The sequence below is a fragment of the Saccopteryx leptura genome, chromosome 6 (assembly GCF_036850995.1).
Source record: "Saccopteryx leptura isolate mSacLep1 chromosome 6, mSacLep1_pri_phased_curated, whole genome shotgun sequence".
NCBI lineage: Eukaryota > Metazoa > Chordata > Mammalia > Chiroptera > Emballonuridae > Saccopteryx > Saccopteryx leptura.
Window position 1 is genome coordinate 33,787,085 of NC_089508.1, and position 9,774 is coordinate 33,796,858.

Consider the following 9,774-nt stretch of genomic DNA (forward strand, 5'->3'; position numbering starts at 1 on the left):
AAAGTTTTATTGGATAACCCTGGCTTGGAGAAAAGGGCCAGGTGTCAACAGGAGGTCTGTTTATTTCACTAGTCGCCTCACTCCTGGACCAGGCACTGATTGGGATGGATTGGCTGTTGGAGTCACTGGGAGATTGGCAAGCGCACGTGCGTACATGTGCAGGTGGTAGACAGTCGGGGTTCCGCCTTTCAGCCTTCCAGATGAGCTCATCCCCACTCCCCACTTGCCAGGCTGGACCGTGGAGTCAAGTCACAGAATGAGAGCCTGCCCCAGAGGTCCCAAACCTGCCCCATTTGTGAGGCAGGAAGGCTGGGAGAAGCCCACACCCTGCAACCCAGTTCAGACATCGGGTCCCAGGAGGAAAAGGCCTCCCAGGGAGGAGAAAGACAGTTCACATGAAGCTACAAGATGCAGGTATGCAGCCCTGATGGCTACTTTGGTTCAGAGTCTAAAAGAAGGACGCAGTGGGTAAAGCAAATGGGCTCCCCAGGGAATCTGTCCTCTAAAGTCACGGAAGAGGCCCTGGCCGGTTGGCTCAGCGGTAGAGCATCGGCCTGGCGTGCGGGGGACCCGGGTTCGATTCCCGGCCAGGGCACATAGGAGAAGCGCCCATTTGCTTCTCCACCCCCCACCCCCCCTTCCTTCCTCTCTGTCTCTCTCTTCCCCTCCCGCAGCCAAGGCTCCATCGGAGCAAAGATGGCCCGGGCGCTGGGGATGGCTCCTTGGCCTCTGCCCCAGGTGCTGGAGTGGCTCTGGTCGGGGCAGAGCATCGCCCCCTGGTGGGCAGAGCATTGCCCCTGGTGGGTGTGCCAGGTGGATCCCGGTCGGGCGCGTGCAGGAGTCTGTCTGACTATCTCTTCCCGGTTTCCAGCTTCAGAAAAATACAAAAAAAAAAAAAAAAAGTAAAGTCACGGAAGAAAGGACTGGGCGTTCCAGGGCCAGGCCTGTCCTCCCTGAGCACCTCTGGGTCTTTCATTCAAAAACATTGCATTCTCTCAAGTTGTTCCTGGTCACGAGGGAAATGTGACTCTTCTCCATCAGGCCTACTTCTCAGGGACTGATGACAAGCTTCCCACCCAAGTCCACTTCTGGGCACCAGCTATGTCCTAAGCAGGTAATGACCATAAGGAGAAGCAGAGCGTGTCAGCCCTGGAGGCCCAGGCGACTCCCTGGAATTGTTCTGCAGAGATGCCTGCCCTCTGAAGTGCCTCCACCCCCTGCATTCATTCATTCATTCATTCCATTTGGAAGTCATTGGAGCCGCAGGCCTCTGTGCTGGCCTGCTCCTTGGGAGACCATCTCCATGGAATATGATACACCTCTGAGTTAGGAGCCCAGCTTTTGGAGTCAGCCCTGTACAACCTGCACAAGTCACTTCCGTTCCTTCAACTGCATGCAAAGAACAGAAGCCCCCCTCGTAGGGCTGTTGGGCTTAATGAACGAATCAGCACGGTGCCCCAAATACAGCAGCTATTACTGTTATTATTATTCTTATTAAGCTGTGGTGACACACAGAGCTGAGCCCATACAACTCTGGGGGTAGCAAAGGGGGTCACTGTGGTGGGTCTGAGAGACAAGCAGGGTCATGCTGGAGAGGGAAGTGAGGAGGACCATTGTGGGAGGAGGACAGTTGCTTTGCTCTGCCCTTGGGGCTACTGGACTGGGCTGACACCCTGAGTCTCACCCATTTCTCCCTCCCTAGGCCAATCAGGGGACACCTTGATGGGTAAGAGGGAGGGAGGGAAGAGGTGGCCACGATCTGTGCCCTGGTTTGGGATGGACAGAGATCTGAGGGCTGGATAGCTCTCCATCCCCTCTTCATATCTCTGGCCATAGTGAGCCCCTGTCCCTGGGAAAGTACAATTGGGAGTCAAGAGCAAAGCAGTGTCCTCAATATAAGCGGCCTGGCCCTGGCCAGTTGGCTAGTGGTAGAGTGTTGGCCTGGCGTGCAAAAGTCCCGGGTTCAATTCCCGGCCAGGGCACACAGGAGAGGCGCCCATCTGCTTCTCTACCCCTCCCCCTCTCCTTCCTCTCTGTCTCTCTCTTCCCCTCCTGCAGCCAAGGCTCCATTGGAGCAAAGATGGCCCAGGCGCTGGGGATGGCTCCATGGCCTCTGCCTCAGGCGCTAGAGTGGCTCTGGTCACAACAGAGCGATGCCCCAGATGGGCAGAGCATCGCCCCCTGGTGGGCGTGCCGGATGGATCCTGGTCGGGCGCATGTGGGAGTCTATCTGACTGCCTCCCTGTTTCCAGCTTCAGAAAAATACAAATATATATATATATATATATATATATATATATATATATATATATATATATTCTGATGGTGGCCTCTAGGAAGAGAAGGTCTCCTGCCACTGCAGCGTGGATTACCCTGACTTGTAATGGGAAGTGAAGAACAATGGCAATCATTTCTAAGAGCTGTAATTTTTCTGTTAGCAATTTCCTTTCGCTACAGTCATGATTCATTCATCCAGAATACAGTATATGGCAACCTCACTCATGCAAAACAAAGCACAGAGTCAGAAGTCAAGCGAAGAAGAACAAGCTGCAGAAGCTGATATAGATGTCACAAGATGGAAGCAGTGGTGCTTTCAGATGCCATTTATCCTTATGTTAAGCACCATTCTAACAGCCTGGGTTACTTTCTGAGTCTCAATTAGATCGAGCAATTTAGAGAGTAGTTATTGAGACAGGCACCCTGACAGTCATGAGAAGTGGCAACTGACAATGAAGAGAGCCCACAACACACAGCAGCCTGGATCTGGTTCAGCAGCAAGTGTTTGAGGACCTCCCTGCAGTTCCTACAGAGTTCCATGCTCTTGCCAATGGGCTCAGAACACACACCTCTGGAAGTCCAACGGGTGAATGAATGGCCCAATGGTTAGAATTACGCTTCTACGGGGCCAGCTCTCACCCATCCAGTCTCAAGTTCTGCTCAGCATGTAACTAGGAATAAGTATACTACTGATTTACTGATCTTAGTTGGACTAGCCATAAAAGACAGCTAAATAAGAACAGACAAGAAAAGTAAGCTAACGAAAGCATTCCTGTAAAATGTTAAATCCAGTTTATTGCGCTTACAGCCATGATTCAGTATCACCAGTTTGGTGACCAGTTATGTATTCTGTAACAAGTCAATAGTGTATAATCAATCCTGTGCTTTCACCTCTGGCCAACCTCTCATTACAGTTAAAAGGGCTGCTCCCCTCGGGCTGACACAGATCAAGGGTTAACATCTGGGCAAGAAGAGTAAGCGAGCATGAGCCCGGGGCCTCCCCTCCTTCTCCTCACTCCCACCACCCGGAGGCGTGCAGTTATGATTCCAGCTCAAGGCCAAGAGGACAACCTGACCGTGGGAACCTGTTACAGAAAACAATAACTCTCGTTTATAAGTTACTTGCTAGCTTCAGTTTCTGTAACAATCAAAGAAACAGACTCGGCCTTCAGAGATGCCAGCTCCAGGAGTTTGCTGACCTTCAGTTATCGGAACACACTGCCTGGCTGGCACATAGCTCCCCGCTCAGCAAAGAACTCTCAACCCCCTCCTTTTGATTCCTTTGTTCTGTGTTTTATTCATTTCCCCTTCATCTCTCTTCTTATGAAAACCCCTTTCTGCATAGCCCTAGGAGTAAGATCTGCACATGAGCGAGACCACACGCACAGCCCATTGACTAATCAATCACCGTTTTTCTGTTTTCCTCCAGGTCTACATTTATTGGGAACGTATCTTTAATCACACAGTTAAGACCTCAATGTCTGGTCTTCAAGTGAGAGGAGATTCACCTTGCTTGTAGGAGCTGGGCTTCCAGGAGCCCCAAATCCTAGACCTGCGTGGGCGGGCACCCCACAGGCTGTAAGAAGTGCCTGCTAATTCAGTTGTCACACCTGCACTGGGTTGGGACTTCCCAGGGGCTGGGGTGGGCAAGTAGAAGCCTAGGAAGCTAAATTTAAGGAGGCACGCACTTTCCGGGTGCCTATCCTGCACCTGCGTGACTAAGGGTATGTGCTTCCTTAGACTTTGAGCCTTAGGTGGCCGGTGTTCTTGGGACATCACAGTTACCTGCGACTTGTGACCACCTGGCCACTGCGCTTTGCTGGCCTTCGCTGTTGTGCTCTTGGGGTACTTTGAAGCGCCAGGCTCCAGTCCTAGGAATTTCTGGTCTGGGCAACTCCGAAAAGGGGTGAGACTGCTCAGCGACAGAATCTTCCCACCACGTGTCACTATTTTTGACCCCAGGAAGCCTGCAGACCGTTGACTTCTCACTGGTCTCTAAATTTTGCGTTGGTGATTGCTGGGGCCCGCTGGTCCACCCTCTTCTCGTCTCCCCTGCTAACTGCTCCCCTAGCAGCAGACAGCCTCTCCTGGGAGTCGCTGGGCGCAGGGGGCCTGGGGATGCTTTTACGCCAGCCTCAGGTGCGGGAGGCCAGGCTGGAGACTGGCTGCTCACCTGAGCTCAGCTCCAAGCACTCACATCACCTGGGAGAGGCAGGCCTGGAGCTGGGCTCCGCCCCTGCAGGGGGCTGCTTTGCAGCTGGCACCCGGGGTTGTTGGAGTTGAGAGGGCCCCTCCCAGGAGGGCTGAGAAGCACAGGGATTTTCCAGGGCCAAGATTTCCAGAGCCAACTCAACTTCTGATAGTCTTTGCTCAGTTGGCAAAGTTTCTAAAGAGAGGATTCCCCAACCCAAGAAAGCAGATCTCCTGGGGATGAACATGGTCCCGGCAACTTCTGTAGGAAATAGAAAAAGGAGCCCTACTCTGGGCACTTGTAGTCCCTCGGGGGTGTGGCTTGCCAAGTGGACAGAGACGTTAGGTAAAGAAAAATCTTCCCTCCCTTTGGGGAATGCAGCCCTGGGCTGGGGGTGGGGTGCCGTGGACTGCGGAGCGTGGACTGCGGAGCGTGGACTGCCACGTACCCTCTTAGTGCATTGTTGTGAGTGGTGGTCCTGAGTAGGGGGGCTGGTGAACCCCTGCAGGTGATGCTGATGGTCAGCCAGGTGGGAGCCTCTGAGGCCTGGAGAGCAGATGTGACCAGATGTGGCTAGCATGTGGCACCATGGCCACCACTTTCCTGCTGGCGATCCTCAGACATGCCCAGGCTGAGGTTTGACCCCACACAAAACAAGCAAAAAAGAAAGCCTGCCGTGCAGGGGTAAATTCTAGGGAATGGGGTGAAGGAAGAAAAGGGGAGGAAGGGGGGAGAGAAGGCGGGAAGGGTCCTTATCTATGTTGAACAGGCCCGCTCTGCCTGCTGGCACAGCTGAGTCATGCGGCACATCCTGCTCCACCCCTCCTGGCTAGGAGACAGCTGCCAGTGGGTTGGGTTCTGGGGGGTCGGCAGGGTGGAGGGCACTGCTGGGGAAGCAGAGTCTAGGCTGACCTCCCCCAAAGGCCGGCTGAACCCCACGGAGAGAGTGACAGCGCAGGGGCACAGGGAGGTGGGCTGCAGGGCGTTCGTGAGAGGGCACCCGCCCCCTCCACGTCAGGGAGATGTTCCCGGCCATATAGTACAGGTAGGGTTTGAACTCATGCTTAGGTTCCAGAACCCAAGCTCTAGGCAGGCATCCCCAAACTACGGCCCGCAGGCCGCATGTGGCCACCTGAAACCATTTATACAGCTCCCGCCGCATTTCCGGAAAGGGGCACCTCATTCACTGGTGGTCAGTGAAAGGAGCACTGTATGTGGGGGCCCCCCAACGGTCTGAGGGACAGTGAACTGGCCCCCTGTGTAAAAAGTTTGGGGACCCCTGCTAGAGCAATGCTTTTCAAGAGTGGTTTGTGTGGTACTGCTCTATGACAAGATAAGAGCTGAAATTGAGAGTGAATCTGGAAACTGAGCGCAGCTGGGCATTGCCACGGCATTCAAGGGCACGAGTGAGGCCTTGTCTCATTGCACAGAATATGCCTCAGTCTGAGTGGTGTACACGGCTCTGGGAAGCTGTGTGTGGTGGAGGCTGTGTCCTAGTCATGCACACAATTGTCCAAGACTCAGGAGACGTGAAAAATGCCAGTCTTCACCACAGACGGTGTGGGGAGCACTGCCCTGGAACCCTGGGCTGGGCCTGCCCTGGGCTGTGGCAGGCCAGGGAGATACGGTGGCTCATAATCTGTATCTGCGCTCAGCATCTGTGATTCAACCAACCTCTGGTCAAAAGTAGTCAAAAAAATGTTCCACTGTTACTGACAGGCCTACGATGGTTGTCTCTCTGCTGAACATGTACAGACATTTTTCTTGTCATTAGTCCATAAACAATACTTTATTAGCAACTATTTATATAGCATTTACATCATATTAGGTACTATAAGTAATCTAGAGATGGTTTTAAAAATATGGGAGGACGTATATAGGTTATATGCAAATATTACTCCATTTTGTATAAGGACTTCAGCGTCTCAGAGTTTGGTATCCATGGGGTCCTGGAATCAGTTCTCCAATGGGTACCAAAATGTGACTGTACTCCTTGTCAATCGAAGTGATACCTTGTTTACACTTGGTGTGTGAGGCCTGGAGGCAGGAACTGTGCTTTGCCGACCACGGCACTTGGTTTATGTCTTGTACACAGGACGTCTTCAGTACAAGTCTCCGGTGCCAGTGAGTGAATGATGGCACTGATGGGCGAATGAGTGGATATATTTCTGGTTGTAACAGGGCAATGGGCACATGTCTCTTCCAGGTTTTCCTGCTGTCTTCCCTTCTGATTTGCCCCTTTTCCCCCTTTTTGTCTCTGCCCAAGTTTTTAAGTGCCTTCACCGTGCTCTTCTGCTGCCCAGGACCCCACACAGCCTCCTCTTCCTGTGATAGTACCTTCCTTTGGGCCTCTTCCTGCCCTCTTCCCCAGCACGTTCTCAGTTCCGAGCCTCTTCCTGGGGACCTCCTCCGGCTGGCTGACTCCTGGGAGTCCCCAGAGGGTTAGCACGACAGAGATGACACAGAGCATATGCAACTGGCATGGTCTCTGTTGATTCTGATAAAATCAGCAAAAGTTTCTAGAAATACTACACTTGATGTTGGTATAGACACCTGAGACTGGTCTGATCGTACATGTCTGGTGAGGGCATCACGCGGTACATTTCTGGAAGCAGTTTGGTGATATATATCAAGAATTTAAAACATTGATGCCCTTTAACATAAAATTATGCTCTAGACATTTTATGAAATAATTTTTCATAATGTTTATAAAATAGTCAAGGATGTGACAATCAAGGGTGTGACAAAATGATTATGTACAGAGATATTTATTATAGCACCATTCACACAGTGAAACAGGGAATTCCGTCTAAATGGAAATGATTAACTACATTACGACACAGGCACGGTAAAATATTACACAGCCATTAAAGTTCTATTTTTGAGTTGTTTTTAATGGTTTGATAAGATGCTTCCTAGCTAGTATCAATGAAAAAGGAAGGGCTCAAAACTTTTAAATAAAAGTTAATAAAAATATACGTGCATGTAAAAATGTTCACCGTCTGTCTAGGTGATGGGATTTGAATGGTTTTTATCCTTTTTGGCATTTTCTATAACGAGCACAAAGCATTTTCACAGTTGGAAAAAAAAACAGAGAACATTGTTTAAAGCCCTTCCTGATTTTGCAGACAGAGCTCTTCCTGGCCTGCAGTCACTGCTCCCGCAAGGGCAGCCCCGCTGGGACGTGGCCACCGCTGGGGCCATGGCCCTGGGCTGAGAGCAAGCCTTCCAGTACTTACGCTTGTAGCCTATATCCTAGTCCTGGCTTTGCCAGTAACTGGCTGTGGGACTGCAGACAAGTCATTTTATTTACTTGAGCTTTGGCGGGGGGTGATCATTTACAAAATAAAGTGCCTAGATTTGATGATTTAAGGGCTAGATTCTGGTTCTATGATTTTGATATATTCACTAAATCAAGGGATTCATTGTGAATAAGACTCCATGATTTACCCTTCTTTACTGTAGGTATCTTAAACAGGGGATTCTCTTTTTTTTGTTTTGTTTTTTTTTAATTTATTTATTCATTTTAGAGCGAAGAGGAGAGAAAGAGAGAGATAAGTGGGGGAGGGGAGGAACAGGAAGCATCAACTCCCATATGTGCCTTGACCAGGCAAGCCCAGGGTCCCAAACCAGTGACCTCAGCGTTCCAGGTCAACACCCTACCCACTGCGCCATCAGAGGTTAGGCGAACAGGGGATTCTTGTCTATAGCTAAAGGAGTGGCTCTCCAATAGCGGAATAACATCAGACTGGAATCACACCCACACAGTGGCCTGATAGCTCTCTACAGCTCACACATTCTAGACATTATCAGGCCCTTCTGAGAGAGTCAGGGTCCCCTCCATGTCAGCCTCTGAGCCTGAAAGAAAGAGGAGAGATGTCTGCCTGAAAGAGCAAGTCAAGGTCCTGGGTCCTAAGCTTTGTTCCCTTCCCTGCTCCCTTCCCCCAGTCTCAGCTGTTCACTACCTTCTGTCTGCTTCCTCTGTCTCCATCCTCTTCCCTGTGGTGAGTCGGGCTTATGTCAGTGTGGTTCCCTAGCGGAGTGATGGGTGAGCCACCGCAGCCAGGGGAGTGGGGGTGTGACTCATGCCCGGGTCCAGTGAGTCAGACTTGGGGTGGGCTGGACCAGGGGCTTCGCTAGGATGGGGTGGTGAGGCTCTAAGTATACAGAGGACTTAGCTCCTTCCTGGTAGGGGCGCTGCCAAGAGAGAACCAAGCTTTCTCTCCCTTTCTCATTTCTTTGAACTCATTCAGGAGCCCTTCTTGCCAAAGACAATGCCACCTCTTCTAAGCCTCAGAAGGTTGTGTCTGGGTAAGGCCAAAACAAACTCCATGCTAACTGCCTGCTCCCCTGGCATCTGGGAGGAAGAAGAAGAGTAGGTCATAGTTAGAGCCAAAGAGGATAAGAATTTCCTGTTCCAGCTTCTCATGTCCTGGGTTCCAGCGCCACAGGTTTGAGCTCAGATTATTCTTTCCTCCTCTTCCCTGCGCATGAACTGAGGAGCAAGTGCATTCACGCCGCCCTGGAGTTAACAATTGGTGACCATTGACAAGTTTTTTAACTGCTTTAAGTTTCTGTTTTCTTGGCTTGAAAGAATGGAATAATAAACTCGCCTCATGGGGTAGCTGTGCCTTAAAAAACCTAACACCAAACCCCCCCCCCCAATAAAAACCTAACACCCACTGTAGGCCTGGCTTCAGAAGGTGCCGAGCCAGTGCCCACTCTGAAACGGATTGGAGGCACCACTGCTTTAGGACTTGCTGGGAGATCCAAAAGTCAGTCTGTGCAGAACCTGTGTGGTTTAGGTGGCAGCTCCAGGCTGATTTATTTTTATTTTTATTTTATTTATTTATTTATTGATTGATTGATTGTATTTTTCTGAAGTTGGAAACAGGGAGGCAGTCAGACTCCCGCATGCGCCCGACCGGGATCCACCCGGCATGCCCACCAGGGGGCGATGCTCTGTCCATCTTGGGGCGTTGCTCTGTTGCAACCAGAGCCATTCTAGTGACTGAGGCGGAGGCCATGGAGCCATCCTCAGCACCCGGACCAACTTTGCTCCAATGGAGCCTTGGCTGTGGGAGGGGAAGAGAGAGACAGAGAGGAAGGAGAGGGGGAGGGGTGGAGAAGCAGATGGGCGCTTCTCCTGTGTGCCCTGGCCGGGAATCGAGCCCGGGACTCCTGCACACCAGGCTGACGCTCTACCACTGAGCCAACCAGCCAGGGATTCCAGGCTGATTTTGAAAGGCACGGCTGGCCTTCCACAGTCTGGGGCCCCTTTTCCCAGGCTAGAGCCTTTTCTTCCC